This window comes from Hordeum vulgare, chromosome 7H, assembly GCF_904849725.1.
Source record: "Hordeum vulgare subsp. vulgare chromosome 7H, MorexV3_pseudomolecules_assembly, whole genome shotgun sequence".
In the NCBI taxonomy this organism is placed as follows: Eukaryota; Viridiplantae; Streptophyta; class Magnoliopsida; order Poales; family Poaceae; genus Hordeum; species Hordeum vulgare.
Window position 1 is genome coordinate 383,912,898 of NC_058524.1, and position 16,475 is coordinate 383,929,372.

The window sequence follows — 16,475 nt, forward strand, 5'->3', positions numbered from 1 at the left end:
ACTCCAAGTAGGATTGGAGTAAGACTCCTCCACCTCCAATTTCGGCTAAACCTTGAGGTTTTGAGGCTGCCTCCTCCCCTCCCTCACTCCTATATATAGTGGTGATTTAGGTCTGATTTGAGACAACTTTTTGTCACGTGCAACTCAGATCTAGACACCATAGTTCTTCCTCTAGACCGTATTTCTACGGAGCTCGGGCGGAGCCGTGCAGGATTAGATCGTCACCACCACTAGAGCGTCGTCACGCTGCCGGAGAACTCTTCTACCTCTCCGCCCCCTCTTGCTGGATCAAGAAGGTGGAGATCGTCATCGAGCTGTATGTGTGCTGAACGCGGAGGTGCCGTCCGTTCGGCACTAGGTCGGAACGGATCATGAAGACGGATCACAAGACAGTTCACAAGACGGTTCGTGAGACATATCGTGGGACGGTTCGTTGGACGGATCGCGGGACGGATCATGGGACGGATCGCAGACGGTTCGTGGGACGGTTCGTGGGGCGGTTCGAGGGACGTGAAGACGTTCCACTATATCAACCACGTTTCTTAACGCTTCCTACTGTGCGATCTACAAGGGTACGTAGATCCAAATCTCCTCTTGTAGATGGACATCACCATGATAGGTCTTCGTGTGCGTAGGAATTTTTTTGTTTCCTATGCAACGTTCTCCAACAGTGGCATCATGAGCTAGGTTCATGCGTAGATGTTATCTCGAGTAGAACACAAAGGGTTTTGTGGACGGTGATTTTCAATTTGCTGCCCTCCTTAGTGCTTTCCCGATTCGGCGGTATTGTTGGATTGAAGCGGCCGGGACCGACATTATTCGTATGCTTACAAACGACTAGTTTCATCGATTGACATGCAACCTCGTTGCATAAAGATGACTGACAGGTGTCGGTTTCTTCAACTTTAGTTGAATTGGTTTTGACCGAGGCGGTCCTTGGAGAGGTTAAATAGCAATTTTCACATCTTCGTTGTTGTTTTTGCGTAAGTAAGATGCGATTATACTAAATACCCATAGCAGCCACGTAAAACATGCAACAATAAATTAGAGGACGTCTAACTTGTTTTTGCAGGGTATGCTTGTGATATGATATGTCCAATGACGTGATGTGATATATTGGATGTATGAGATGATCATGTTGTAATAGTTAATATCGACTTGCACGTCGATGGTAAGGCAACCGACAGGAGCCATAGGGTTGTCTTTAAACTAACGTTTGTGTTTGCAGATGCGTTTACTATATTGCTAGGACGTAGCTTTAGTAGTAATAGCATAAGTAGCACGAAAACCTCGATGGCGACACGTTGATGGAGATCATCATGATGGAGATCATGGTATGGCGCCGGTGACAAGAAGATCGTGCCGGTGCTTTGGTGATGGAGATCAAGAAGCACAAGATGATTGCCATATCATGTCACTTATGAATTGCATGTGATGTTAATCCTTTTATGCACCTTATTTTGCTTAGATCGACAGTAGCATTATGAGGTGATCTCTCACTAAAATTTCAAGACGAAATTGTGTTCTCCCCGACTGTGCACCGTTGCGACAGTTCTTCGTTTCGAGACACCACGTGATGATCGGGTGTGATAGACTCAACGTTCACATACAACGGGTGCAAAAAAGTTGTACACACGGAACACTCGTGTTAAACTTGATGAGCCTAGCATGTGCAGACATGGCCTCGGAACACAAGAGACCGAAAGGTCGAGCATGAATCGTATAGTTGATATGATTAGCATAGAGATGCTTACCACTAAAACTATTCTCAACTCACCGTGATGATCGGACTTGAGTTAGTGGATTTGGATCATGTACCACTCAAATGACTAGAGAGATGTACTTTTTGAGTGGGAGTTTATTAAGTAATTTGATTAGTTAAACTCTAATTATCATGAACATAGTCAAAAGGTCTTTGCGAATTATGATGTAGCTTGCGCTATAGCTCTACTGTTTTTATATGATCCTAGAGAAAATTTAGTTGAAAGTTGATAGTAGCAACTTTACGGACTAAGTCCGTAAAACTGAGGATTGTGCTCATTGCTGCGCAGAAGGCTTATGTCCATAATGCACCACTCGGTGTGCTGCACCTCGAGCGTCGTCTCTGGATGTTGTGAACATCTGACATACACGTTTTGATGACTACATGATAGTTGAGTGCGTGATACTTAAATGGCTTAGAAGCAAGGCGCCGAAGACGTTTTGAAACATCGGGGAACATAAGAGATGTTCTAGGAGATGAAATTGAGATTTCATGCTCGTGCCCTTGTTGAGAGGTGTGAGACCTCCGACAAGATTCTTTGTCTAAAAATTAGAGGAGAAAAACTCAATTTTTTGAGCATGTTCTCAGATTGTCTGAGTACAACAATCGCTTGAATCAAGTGGGAGTTAATCTCCGAGATGAGATAGTGACAGTTCTCCAAAGTCACTTCCACCAAGTTGTTAGAACTTCGTGATGAACTGTAACATATCAAGGATAGATATGATGATCCTTGAGCGATTTGCACTGTTTGACACTGCGAAAGTAGAAATCAAGAAGGAGCATCAATTGTTGATGGTTAGTAAAACCACTAGTTTCAAGAAGGGCAAGGGCTAGAAGGGATACTTCATGAAACGGCAACCCAGTTGGTGCTCCAATGAAGAAACCCAAGATTGAACCAAAACCCGAGACTATGTGCTTCTGTTATGGGGGAAACGGTCACTGAGGCAGAGCTACCCTAGATACTTGGTAGATAAGAAGGCTGGCAAAGTCGACAAAAGTATATTTGATATACATGATATTGATGTGTATTTTACTGGTACTCCTAGTAGCACGAGGGTATTGGATACCGGTTCGGTTGCTAAGTGATTAGTAACTCGAAATGAAAGCTACGGTATAAACGGAGACTAGCTAAAGGCGAGGTAATGGTAAGTGTTGGAAGTGTTTCCAAGGTTGATGTGATCAAACATCGCACGCTCCCTCTATCACCGGGATTGGTGTTAAACCTAAATAATTGTTATTTGGTGTTTGCGTTGAGCATGAACATGATTGGATTGTGTTTATTGCAAAACCATTATTCATTTAAAGAGAGTAATAGTTATTCTACTTGCTTGAATAATTACCTTCAATGGTTTATTGAATCTCGATCGTAGTGTTACACATGTTCATAATATTGGTGCCAAAAGATGCAAAGTAATAATGATAGCACCACTTAGTTGTGGCACTGCCACTTGAGTCATGTTGGTGTAAAAACGCATGAAGACACTCCATGCGGATGGATCGTTTGGATTCACCTGATTTTGAATCACTTGAGACATGCAAAATAATACCACATGGAACAAGAAAGTGACTTGTTGGAAGTAATACATTTTGATGTGTATATTCCAATAAGTGATGAGGCACGCAGTGGATATCGTTATGTTCTTACTTCACTGACGATTTGAGTAGATACAGGAGTATTTACTTGATGAATCACAAAGTCTGAAATATTGAAAAGTTCAACGCTATTTCAGAGTGAAGATCGTCGTGACAAGAGGATAAACTGTCTACGATATGATCATAGAGATGAATATCTGAGTTATGGATTTTTGGTACACAGTTAAGACAATATGGAAATTGTTTCGCAATTCATGCCATCTGGAACACCATAGTGTGATGGTGTGTTCGAACGTCATAGCCACACCCTATTAGATATGGTGCATACTATGATGTCTCTTATCGAATTACCACTATCGTTTATGGGTTATGCATTAGAGACAACCGCATTCACTTTAAATAGGGCACCGTGTATTTCCGTTGAGATGACACAATATAGACTATGGTTTGAAGAAACCTAAGCTGTCGTTTCTTAAAAGTTTGGGGCTACGACGCTTATGTGAAAAAGTTTCAGTCTGATAAACTCGAACCCAAAGCGGATAAATGCATCTTCATAGGATATCAGAAACAGCTAGATACATCTCCTATCTCAGATTCGGAAGCAAAGTGTTTGTTTCTAGAAACGGGTCCTTTCTCGAGGAAAGGTTTCTCTCTAAAGAATTGAGTGGGAGGGTGGTGGAACTTGATGAGGTTAGTGAACCGTCACTTCAACCAGTGTGTAGCAGGGCGCAGGAAGTTGTTCCTGTGGCGCTTACACCAATTGAAGTCGAAGCTGATGATGGAGCTTCGGATCAAGTTACTACAAACCTCGTAGGTCGACAAGGTCGCGTACTACTACAGAGTGGTACGATAACCCTGTCTTGGAGGTCATGTTGTTGAACGACAATGAACCTACGAGCTATGGAGAAGCGATGGTGGGCCCAGATTCCGAAAAATGGGTGGAGACCATGAAATCCGATAGAGGATCTATTTATGAAAACAAAGTGTAGACTTTGGAAGAACTACTTGATGGTCGTAGGACTATTAAGTAAAGATGGATCTTTAAAAGGAAGACAAACAATGATGGTGACTATTCACCATTAAGAAAAGCTCGACTTGTCGCGAAGATGTTTTCGACAAGATCGAGGAGTTGACTATGATGAGACTTTCTCACTCGTAGGGATGCTAAAAGTCTGTTGGAATTATGTTAGTAGTTGCTGCATTATTTATGAAATATTGCACATAGGATGTCAAAACATTGTTTCCTCGATGGTTTCCTTGAGGAAAGGTTATATGTGATACAACCACAAGGTTTTGTCGATCCTAAGGATGCTAACAAGTATGCAAGCTCCAGCGATCCTTCTATGGACTGGTGCAAGCATCTCGGAGTTCGAATATACACTTTAATGAGATGATCAAAGCTTTTGGGTTTGTACAAGGTTTATGAGAAACTTGTATTTCCAAAGAAGTGAGTGGGAGCACTATAGAATTTCTGATAAGTATATGTGGTTGACATATTGTTGATCAGAAGTAATGTAGAATTTCTGTAAAACATAAAGGTTGTTTGAAATGGTTTTCTCAAAGGAAGACCTGGATAGAGCTATTTGAACATTGAGCATCAAGATCTATAGAGATAGATCAAAGCGATTAATAGAACTTTCAAATGAAATGCATGCCTTGACAAGTTTTTGAAGGAGTTCAAAATAGATCGGAAAAGAAGGAGTTCTTGGCTGTGTTGTAAGGTGTGAATATGAGTAATACTCAAAAGCCCGACCACGGCAGAAGAAAGAGAAAGGATGAAGGTCGTCCCCTGTGCCTTAGCCGTAGGCTCTAAAGTATGCCAAGCTCTATACCGTACTTGACGTGTGCCTTGCCATGAGTTTGTCAAGGGGTACAAAAGGTGATCCAGGATTGAATCACTGAAACAAGTTCAAAGTTATCCTTAGTAACTAGTGGACTAATGATTTTTTCTCGATTATGGAGGTGATTAAAGAGTTTGTCGTAAAGGGTTACGTCGATGCAAGCTTTGACACTAATCCGAATAACTATGAGTAGTAAAACGGATTCATATAGTAGAGTAGATATTTGGAGTATTTCCGACTAGCATGTAGTAGCAACATATATAAGATGACATAAAGATTTGTAAAGCACACACGGATCTGAAAGATTCAGAACCGTTGACTAAAACCTCTCTCACGAGCAAGCCGTGATCAAACCCCAGAACTAAATGGGTGTTGGATTCGTTAAAATCACATGGTGATGTGAACTAGATTATTGACTCTTGTGCAAGTAGACTGTTGGAAATATGCCCTAGAGGCAATAATAAATTAGTTATTATTATATTTCCTTGTTCATAATAATCGTTTATTATCCATGCTAGCATTGTATTGATTGGAAACTCAAATACATGTGTGGATACATAGACAACACACTGTCCCTAGTGAGCCTCTAGTTGACTAGTTCGTTGATCAAAGATGGTCAAGGTTTCCTCGTCATAGGCAAGTGTTGTCACTTGATAACGGGATCACATCGTTAGGAGAATCATGTGATGGACAAGACCCAAATTATATACGTAGCATATTGATCGTGTCATTTTATTGCTATTGTTTTCTACGTGACAAGTATTTATTCCTATGACCATGAAATCATATAACTCACTGGCACCGGAGGAATACCTTGTGTGTATCAAACGTCACAACGTAACTGGGTGACTATAAAGGTACTCTAGAGGTATCTCCGAAGGTGTCCGATGAGTTAGTATGGATTAAAACTGGGATTTGTCACTCCGTGTGATGGAGAGGTATCTCGGGGCCCACTCGGTAATACAACATCACATACAAGCCTTGCAAGCAATGTGACTAAGTGTAAGTCTTGAGATATTTTATTACGGAACGAGTAAAGAGACTTGCTGGTAACAAGATTGAAATAGGTATGCGTATACCGACGATCGAATCTCGGGCAAGTAACATAACGAAGGACAAAGGGAATGACATACGAGATTATATGAATCCTTGGCACTGAGGTTCTACCGATAAGATCTTCGGAGAATATGTAGGATCCAATATGGGCATCCAGGTACCGCTATTGGATATTGACCAAGGAGTACCTCGGGGCATGTCTACATAGTTCTGAAACCTGCAGGGTCTGCACAGTTAAGGTTCGATGATGTTTTACTGTAGTTGAGTTATATGTGTGGTTACCGAAAGTTTTTTGGAGTCCCGGATGAGATCCAGGACATCACGAGGAGCTCCGGAATGGTCCGTAGGTAAAGATTAATATATAGGAAGTCCTGTTTGGTCACCGGAAAAGTTTCGGGCTCATCGGTAGTGTACCGGGAGTGCCGGGAGGGGTGCCTGGGACCATCGGGAGTGGTGTCACGCCCCAAGGGGTCTCATGGGCTATGACAAGTGATAAACCAGCCCCTAGTGGGCTGGAATAAGTTCCCACTAAGGCCCATAAGGTTTGAGAAGGAAAAAACACAAGGTGGAAAGAGTTTCCAAGTGGGAAGGTGGAATCCTACTCCAAGTAGGATTGGAGTAGGACTCCTCCACCTCCAATTTCGGCCAAACCTTGAGGTTTTGAAGCTGCCTCCTCCCCTCCCTCCCTCCTATATATAGTGGTGATTTAGGTCTTATTTGAGACAACTTTTTGAAACGTGCAACTCAGATCTAGACACCATAGTACTTCCTCTAGATCGTATTTCTGCACAGCTCGGTCGGAGCCGTGCAGGATTAGATCGTCACCACCACTGGAGCGCCGTCACGCTGCCAGAGAACTCTTCTACCTCTCCTCCCCCTCTGGCTGGATCAAGGAGGTGGAGATCGTCATCGAGCTGTACGTGTGCTAAACACGGAGGTGCCGTCCGTTCGGCACTAGATCGGAATGGATCATGAAGATGCATCGCAAGACGGTTCGTGAGGCGGATCGCGGGACGGTTCGTTGGACGGATCACGGGATGGATCATGGGACGGATCGCGGGATGGTTCGTGGGACGGTTCGTGGGGCGGTTCGAGGGACGTGAAGACGTTCCACTACATCAACCGCGTTTCTTAACGCTTCCTACTGTGCGATGTACAAGGGTACGTAGATCCAAATCTCCTCTCGTAGATGGACATCACCACGATAGGTCTTCATGTGCGTAGGAAATTTTTTGTTTCCCATGCAATGTTCTCCAACAGTAGGTCCATCATATAAGTAAATTTATCGTAAATTCAAAAATACAAAAGTAAATGACAATTCATTACATGTAAATATAAAATTCAACACTTCATACATAGATGAGCGACACACGAATGAATCAATGACTTACATCGTTGCCATCATTGATCCTCTTCTTCGTGCGGTCCAACCACTTCTTTCCTTCATCATTCAAGTGGTTCATGTCCTGCAACACGATCCTCGACTCCTCTTCCTATCCCACAAGCCTCAACTTCTCTTTATCAAGCTCAACTATTTGCATTGTCACTCTTTGTTGAAGCTCCCATTTTACAACCTTCTCTAGCCTCTCCAAATTATTTTGTTCTTGTCAAAATTTAACCTATTTCGGTCAAACTCCATCTTCTCCCTTTTCACCTCGATGAACATCTTGTACCCTCCTCCTTCACCTCCTTGGAGAAAAAAAATGACCATCCAAGTGGTAGACATTTTGCTTGTCGCATCCATGTTTGGGGCAAGTGTGCATCATAGATTTAAGCCTCCCCAAGCTTGAGAGATGCTTTATCCTTCACGAGGCCATCAATTATAAATGAAGTTCCAATCACGATGATTTAGATGCATAGGATAAAAACTTCTAATGAAATTGCAACTTCAAGCGATTCCAGTCCCATGATCCAATATCATCCAATAGCCTGTACCACATTAATGATTTTCCCTCCAAAGATAAAGGGAACATTTTCTTCTGAACTTTGTTTCCGGGTAGACTTGAAAGCTTAAAAAATCCACAAATCTTATCGACGTATATCAAATGATAATCAGGATGAGTTGAACCATTACAAAAATCAGCCAACAGTTTCTCTACCATACCTGAAGGAATCTCATAATAAATATTTTTGGTAGGTTCAGTAGGTTGAGGAACAAATACCTCAACTTTCGTTCAAGGCGAAGATGTCGTGAACAAGCCACTCAAAGGGTGACCGTTAATAGTGACAAACAACAGTAAATTTCAGCACGTACCGAAAATGTTTCCTTACCAATTTCCACTTACCAAACGCGCTTCACTCGCTGGCAACGATGCTAGAAAATAGTCTTGACGACCCACAGTTATAGGGGATAAATCGTAGTCCTTTCGATAAGTAAGACTGTCGAACCCAATGAGGGGAAGAATGAAATGACCAGCGGTTTTCAACAAGGAAATCTCTGCAAGTGTTATAAGTAACAACGATAGATAGTTTTGTAGCAAGATAATTCGTAACAAGTGACAAGTAACAATAGTAGCAAAGTTGCAGCAAGGTAGCCCAATCCTTTTTGTAGCAAAGTACAGGCCTGAAAGTACTCTTATATTAAGCAAGCGCCCCCGAGGACACATGGGAATTTTTGGCTAGTCATGTTCATCATGTTGAGTTAATTCGCATTCTCTACTTTGATAATTTGATATGTGGGTGGACTGGTGCTAAGGTGTTGTTATTACTTGAACAAACAACCAACTTATGATTACTCTCTCACACAAGTATCCGCAAATACGAAATAGGAATTAAGATAAATCTAACCATAGCATTAAACATGTGGATCCAAATCAGTCCCTCATGAAGCAACACATAAACTAGGGTTTAAACTTCTATCACTCTCGAAACCCATCATCTACTTGTTACCACACAATGACTTCCCTTAGGCCCATAACATGGTGAAGTTTCATGTAGTCTATGTTCACATGCCACTACTAAGATAAGTAACAACATACATATCATCAAAATATCGAATGATTACCAACTTTACATGAATACTTATAACAAGACTTCTCCCATATCCCAGGAACAAAAGTAACTACTCACACATCGTAAACATGTTCAAGATCAAAGGTATAATAAGAGTTATTAAGGATCTGAACATAAATCTTCCACCAAGTAATCCAACAAGCATCAACTACAAGATGTAATCAACACAACTAGTAACCCACATGTACCAATCAGAGATTTTGAGACAAAGATTGAATACAAGTGATGAATTAGGGTTGGATATGAGATGGTGTTGGTGAAGATGTTGATGAATAACTGTCCTCCCACGAAGGAGGAAGCATTAGTGATGACGATGGCTTTGATTTCCCCTCCTAAAGGGAAGTTTCCCCGACAAAATCTCTCTGTCGGAGAGCAAAAGTGCCTTTGCCCAGATTTCCGCCTCGACACGACGAGGCTTCATCTAAAAAGGTTGCTTATGGTTTTTTCTAGGGAAAAACACACCATATAGGAGAAGAGGGGTGTCATAGGGCATGCAAGGGGTCCACAAGCGATCACGACACGGGCAGGGGGGTGATCGCGCCCTGTTGGCTTGTGGCGAGCAGGTGGCCCTCTTTGGGTATATTTTTGGCCCAATAATTCTTAAAAATTACTCATGGCATAGTTTCAGCTCATTTGGAGTCTGTTGATTTTTATGCCTTTTTCTCGGTTTTCCCGTCGAGTATTCTAGTTTCTAGATATTTCACTCTTTGTGATGTACCTTGCATATTCAGAGAGAAAAGGCATAAGAACTATATGATAATAGGGAACGGTAGACAAGAATAACACAAATATTAATAATAATTCATAATGCAAAATGGACGTATCAACTCCCCAAGCTTAGACCTCGCTTGTCCTCAAGCGAAAGCCGAGCTCGAAAATGATGGCCACATGATTTGAGAGGGAGGAGTCCATAAAAATAAAATACTGGCGTGAGAGCATCATGAATATTAGCGTAGCAACAAGTATTTTATCACATATCTTCTCATAAACAAGTAACAATCCATTCACAACTATTAGGGTATGAAGCATAAACCTTATTGACAATCAACAAACTATGTTCTTTGTCATTGGGACAATCAGAGTTCATCATATTTCAGAGGAGAGTCTATGTAAGAGCTTTATTATTAGCAAGTTCACACACTCAACTATCATTTAATATTCTATCATTGTTCACACTCAAGTCATATTTTTGGAGCTCATGTTTCCATAGGACACATAGCAAGATAGCGACTTAAATGATGTGCCACCCAACTTGTTTACCTCAAGGATAATGTCAGCAATAATAAATCTTGATAATATACATCCACTTGGATATATAAGTCTGAATCTTTCCTCAAAACATGATGCTTGCGACTATAGAGTTAATAGGTAGGAAGAGGAGTAAACTTTATTGACACACGCATAGGAATGAACTCGTGAAGATAAAATATACGCCCTTCGCAGGGGGAGTAGAGATTGTCATGCGCTTTTAAGTTTGTGGATGTGCAAACCCTTAATGCAAAGGAACGCCACTTTACATTGCCCCTTCTGATAGCAAACTTTATTATGCAGTTCATCACTTTTATTTCTTTGCCATCACAAGATCGTACAAAGCTTATTTTCCCTTACTTTTATGAAGACTCGCAATAAAATACCATTCATGTTTAGGAGCAACTTTTATTGCTTGATGCACTGATGACAACTTACTTGAAGGATCTTACTTAATCCATGGGTAGGTATGGTGGACTCTCATGGAAAAAACTGGGTTTCAGGGTTATGGATGCACAAGTAGTATCTCTACTTAGTGCGGAATTTCTTTGGGTGAGAAAAAGATCTAAAGCAAGCACTACATGTTAAAGTATCCAAAACCATATAACTTCTATGTGAATGTAAACTACCATAATCATTACGTTCTCTTCCATGTCCAACAACAACACTTAATTATTATATTTAGTGGGCGCTCACAATCATAAAAGATCTCCAAGATAGTGTATTTATATGTGAGTCTTCTCTCCTCTATCATAATCTTGCTCAGATTGCATCAGTCACTAATACTATGTTTGTTTACCATCAACAATTTTTATCACTTATACCCTTTTCCATGTGAAGTCATTACTTCTCACAGGATAAGCATATGATCTTTCTATTTTTTTATTGGCATGCTATGATGATGGGTGCATACAAGTAAAGCACACAAACTCAAGTAATCTTTATTATATAACTCTCGCACTCAGTTACAAGGATAGATGGATCTCAAACCAGAAATTCTAAGCAATGCAAATCTAAAATTTTATTTCTCTAAATCACAAAATAGCTAAGTATCGAACTAAGATAGATGGTAATGGTGGAAGTGATGGTGATACGATACCAGGAAACCTTCCCCAAGCTTGGAACAAGCTAAGGGTGGTGCCCATACCCATGTACTCAAGCGTCCTTCTTGGGTGATGGTGGTGATGATGATGATGCAGGCTTGTCCTTCATCTTCACGAGATATTCCATATTACTGATTATCCTTCAAAGATGACGATTCTGCTCTTCTAGCATGATGACTTCATTAGTGAGAGCTGTATTTTGGTCATAGATGCATTCCATGGCATTCAATGCATCAATTTCATGTAAGGAAATATCATCACAAAGAAGAAATATTGATTCTACCTTGTTAGAGACTATAGAGGGAGGATGTGTGTAGTCTCCTTTCGATCCTTCACCTCCCTCTTGGCCCTTCCTCATGATGTCTTTTGGGACCCCTTATGTATCCTCCTCTCCCGAGGACAGCTCGTAGTAGACTTTCCTATATGGACGCATGCCTGGTGAAGGTCGAACTATGCGATGTTTCTTGCGAAGGGCTGGTGGAGCCATGATGACCTAGATGTGTCAGAAAAATAGCCTAAAACAAGAATAGAGGAAAAACTCATGATGCGGTGGTCAAAACAGTCGAGCGTAAATATAGTCATTTTTTCCACGTCACAATACATGATCGGGAAGAAAACAGAGCCCGTGAGGCACACAAGGGCCCCACAAGCCATCACGGCGCGACCAGGGGGTGGTCGCTCCCTAATGGCTTGTGGCTCCCTCGTGGCCCCCCCTAACTCCTTCTCATTTTTGGTTTTTTTCTAAAGTAATTAAACCAATATAACATATATTTTTTGGAATTTTTGGTCAGTTTTCTTACCGTTTCACGTACCTACTCCTTTTTCAGGTTTCTGGAGCGTTCCGGAAGGTCTCTATTATTTGCTCCTCCGGTGTTATTACTTAAATAATATTAGTTTCAACATTAATGGGCGTACCTGAGATGTAATGCTTAATTATTTGCCCATTTACAACTCTCGGATTTTTGCCTTCGAACTTATTGATCTTTACAACATCGGAGCGATAGACCTCCTCGACAACATATGGGCCTCCCATTTGGAGAGGAGTTTACCTGCAAAGAATCTGAAACGAGAATTATACAAAAGCATTATATATCCTACATTGAATTTTTTGTTTTTGGACTCTCTTATCGTGCCATCTTTTAACTTTTTATTTAAATAACTTGGCACTTTCATAGGCTTGTGTCCTCCATTCATCTGATGAGCTAATATCAAATAACCTCTTTTCACGTGCAAGTTTAAAGTCATAATTCAGTTCTTTAATTTCCTAATGAGCTTTTTGTTCTAAGTCAAGAGGTAAATGACAAGCTTTTCCATAGACCATTTTACAAGGAGACATCCCCATAGGATTTTTAGAAGCAGTTCTATAAGCCCATAAAACATCATCAAGTTTCTTAGGCCAATTTTGTCTAGACCTAACGATAGTATTTTGCAAGAGTAATTTTATTTCTTAGTTGCTCAATTCAACTTGTCCACTAGACTGAGGATGATAAGGTGATGCAATTCTACGGTTAACATCATATTTAGCTAGGAGTTTCAAGAAAGCACCATCAATAAAATGTGAACCAATCAGTTATTAAATATACAGGGACTCCAAACCTCAGGAAAATGATGTCTTTAAGCATTTTAATAGAGGTGTTATGATCAACACTACTAGTTGGAATAGTTTCTACCCACTTAGTAACGTATCAACAACAACTAAAATATGAGTATACCCATTAAAGGAAGGAAAAGGTCACATAAAATCAAAGCCCTGGACATCAAATGGTTCAATAGAAACTGAATAATTCATAGGCATTTCGTGATGTTTACCAACATTACCAAACGTTTGACATTCATCACGTTAAAGGACATACTTATGAGCATATTTAAATAGAGTAGCCAATAGAAACCGGATTGTAATACCTTGTGTGTAGTTCTGTCACCAGCATGGTGTCCTCTGTAGGCCTCGGAGTGACACTTCCTTAGGATTTGTTCCTGTTCATGCTCACGTATACACCCTCTAATAACGCCATCTAATCCTTCTTTATAAAGATGTGGGTCATCCGAAAAGTAATGTCGTAAATCATAGAATAATTTTTTTCTTTTGTTGATAGGTGAAGCTAGGTAGAATATATTTAGCAACAATTTAATTAGGATAATCCGCATACCAAGGAGTACTACGTGAAGTATTTATAATTGCAAGTTGCTCATCAGGGAAATTATGATAAATAGGTAACGGGTCATCAAGAGCATTTTCCATCCTAGACAAGTTATCTGCTACACGATTTTCAGCTCCCTTACTATCAACGATATGGAAGTCGGATTCTTGGAGTAAAAGAACCCACTTGATAAGTGTAGGTTTAACATCTTTATTTTCCATAAGGTATTTAATTGCAGCATGATCAGTGTGAATAGTTACTTTAGAATCAATGATGTAAGGTCTAAATTTATCACATGCAAACACAACTACTAAGAATTCTTTTTCAGTAGTAGCATAATTTCTTTGGGCACTGTCTAGGGTCTTACTAGCATAATCAATAACATTCAATTTCTTGTCTACTCTTTGCCCCAGAACAACACCAACATTATAATCACTAGCATCACACATGATTTCAAAAGGTATGTTCCAATCAGATGGTTGAAAAATAGGTGCAGAAATTAAGGCTTTCTAAAGTATTTCGAAGGCTTCTACACAATCCTCATAAAAAACAAAAGGAATATCTTTATGAACAAGATTAGTTAATGGCCTAGAATTCTTTGAGAAATCGTCAATGAAACGCCTGTAGAAACCAACATGTCCGAGGAAACTTCTTATACCTTTAAAATCTTTTGGGCATGACATTTACTCTATTGCATCAACTTTGGCCTTATCCACCTCAATACCTCATTCGGAAATTTTATGCCCGAGTACTATACCTTCATTCACGCTAAATAGGCACTTCTCCCAATTGAAGACAAGATTAGTTTCTTCACATCTGCGCAAAACTCGATCAAGGTTGCTCAAGCAATCATCAAAAGAAGTCTCGTAAACAGAAAAATCATCCATGAAGACCTCAACAATCTTTTCACAAAAGTTAGAGAATTTAGCATTCATACATCTTTGAAAGGTAGCATGTGCATTACGCAGACCAAAAGGCATACACCTATAAGCATAAGTTACAAAAGGGCAAGTAAATGTAGTTTTCTCTTGGTCCTCTTTTGACATAGGTATTTCAGAGAATCCAGAATCTCCATCAAGAAAACAAAAGTGTGTGTGCTTGGATAATCTTTCTAACATTTGATCAATAAAAGGAAAGGGGTAGATCTTTTCTATTAGCTTTATTCAATTTCCTGAAATCAATTATCACCCTATAACGAGTTACTATTCTTTGTGGAATAAGTTCATTTTTATCATTAGGAACAATAATTATACGACCTTTCTTAGGAACACAATGAACAAGACTTAACCATCTACACTCAGCAATAGGATAAATACCTTAACGACGGGTTTGGCATCCGGTTCCATATTGATCTTAAATTGACAGAGAGTGGAGCTTATGCCCTTAAGATCATCAAGAGTATATCCATTAACAACCCTGTGTGTCTTTAGAGTTTTGATTAATCTTTTTTCTTCATGTCCTGAAAGGTTAGCACTCATAATAATAGAATACATCTTCTTTTCATCAAGATAAGCATATTTAGAAGTATCAGGTAATGTATTAAGCTCAAACACGAGATCTCCCTTGGGTGGAGGAGGATCCCCTAAATATCAACTCGTAGGTTGTGCTTATGGATAAGTTGATGATCAAAGAATATCTTATCTGTTTCATTCCTTTCATTCATATGCATCGCATTTTCATGGTCTAGCAAATATTGTTCTAGCATACCGGTAGGAGGTACAACAATAGAATCGAGAACAATTATTTCATCCTTAGTAGGCAATTCTTTTTCATGTGGTTGTTTACTAAACATGGAGAAATTAAACTCATGAGACATATCACCAAAGCTCACTTTGACCTTCTCAGTAGCATAATTAATTTTAGCATTAACAGTATTCAAGAAAGGTCTACCAAATATAATGGGACAAAATTTATCATGTTTTGAACCAAGTACTAGGAAATCAGGTACTTGACTTTTACACACAAGTCTTCAACATCTCTAACAAAGTAGTGAAATAGTATCATGGTTTGCAAGTTTAATAGTGACATCAATATCTTCAATCTCATAGGGTGATATATCATGCATAATTTCTTGATATAATGTAAGTATAGTACTAGCAGTAGCACCAATGTCACACAAACCATGATAAAAATGGTTTCCAATTTTAACTGAAATGACATGCATGCCTATAGCTAGTTTATTTTTGTCAAGCTCATCCCTCTTGTTTCTAATAGGTTTTGTAATTCTAGCAGCTTGATCACACACGTAAATAACCTGCCCATCAATATTATCAACTAGGAGATCTTTTACTATAGCAAAATTAGGCTCAACATTTATTTGTTCAGAAGGTTTAAGTGTCCTAACATTACCTTTATTAACCATAGTTGTAGCCTTAGCATGTACCCTAATCCAAACAGGAAAAGGAAGTTTCTCAATGTAAGTAGTAGGAACAATTAGATCAACATGGCTAACAATTATTTCTCCCTTCTTAATTTTAACAGGTTCCTCACATAATTTTTCAATGCGAGGATGACATTTAAACCACTTCTCCTTGGGAAGATCAACATAGGTAGCAAAATATTCACACAAAGTAGATACTATCACAGAGTCAAGACCATATTTATTGCTAAACTCATGGAAAGAAGTAGTTTCCATAAAATATTTAATGCAATCAAAATTAAGCTTTATACATGACTCTTTATCTTCGTCGAGTTCCCAATATTCAGAGTTGCATTTAATCCT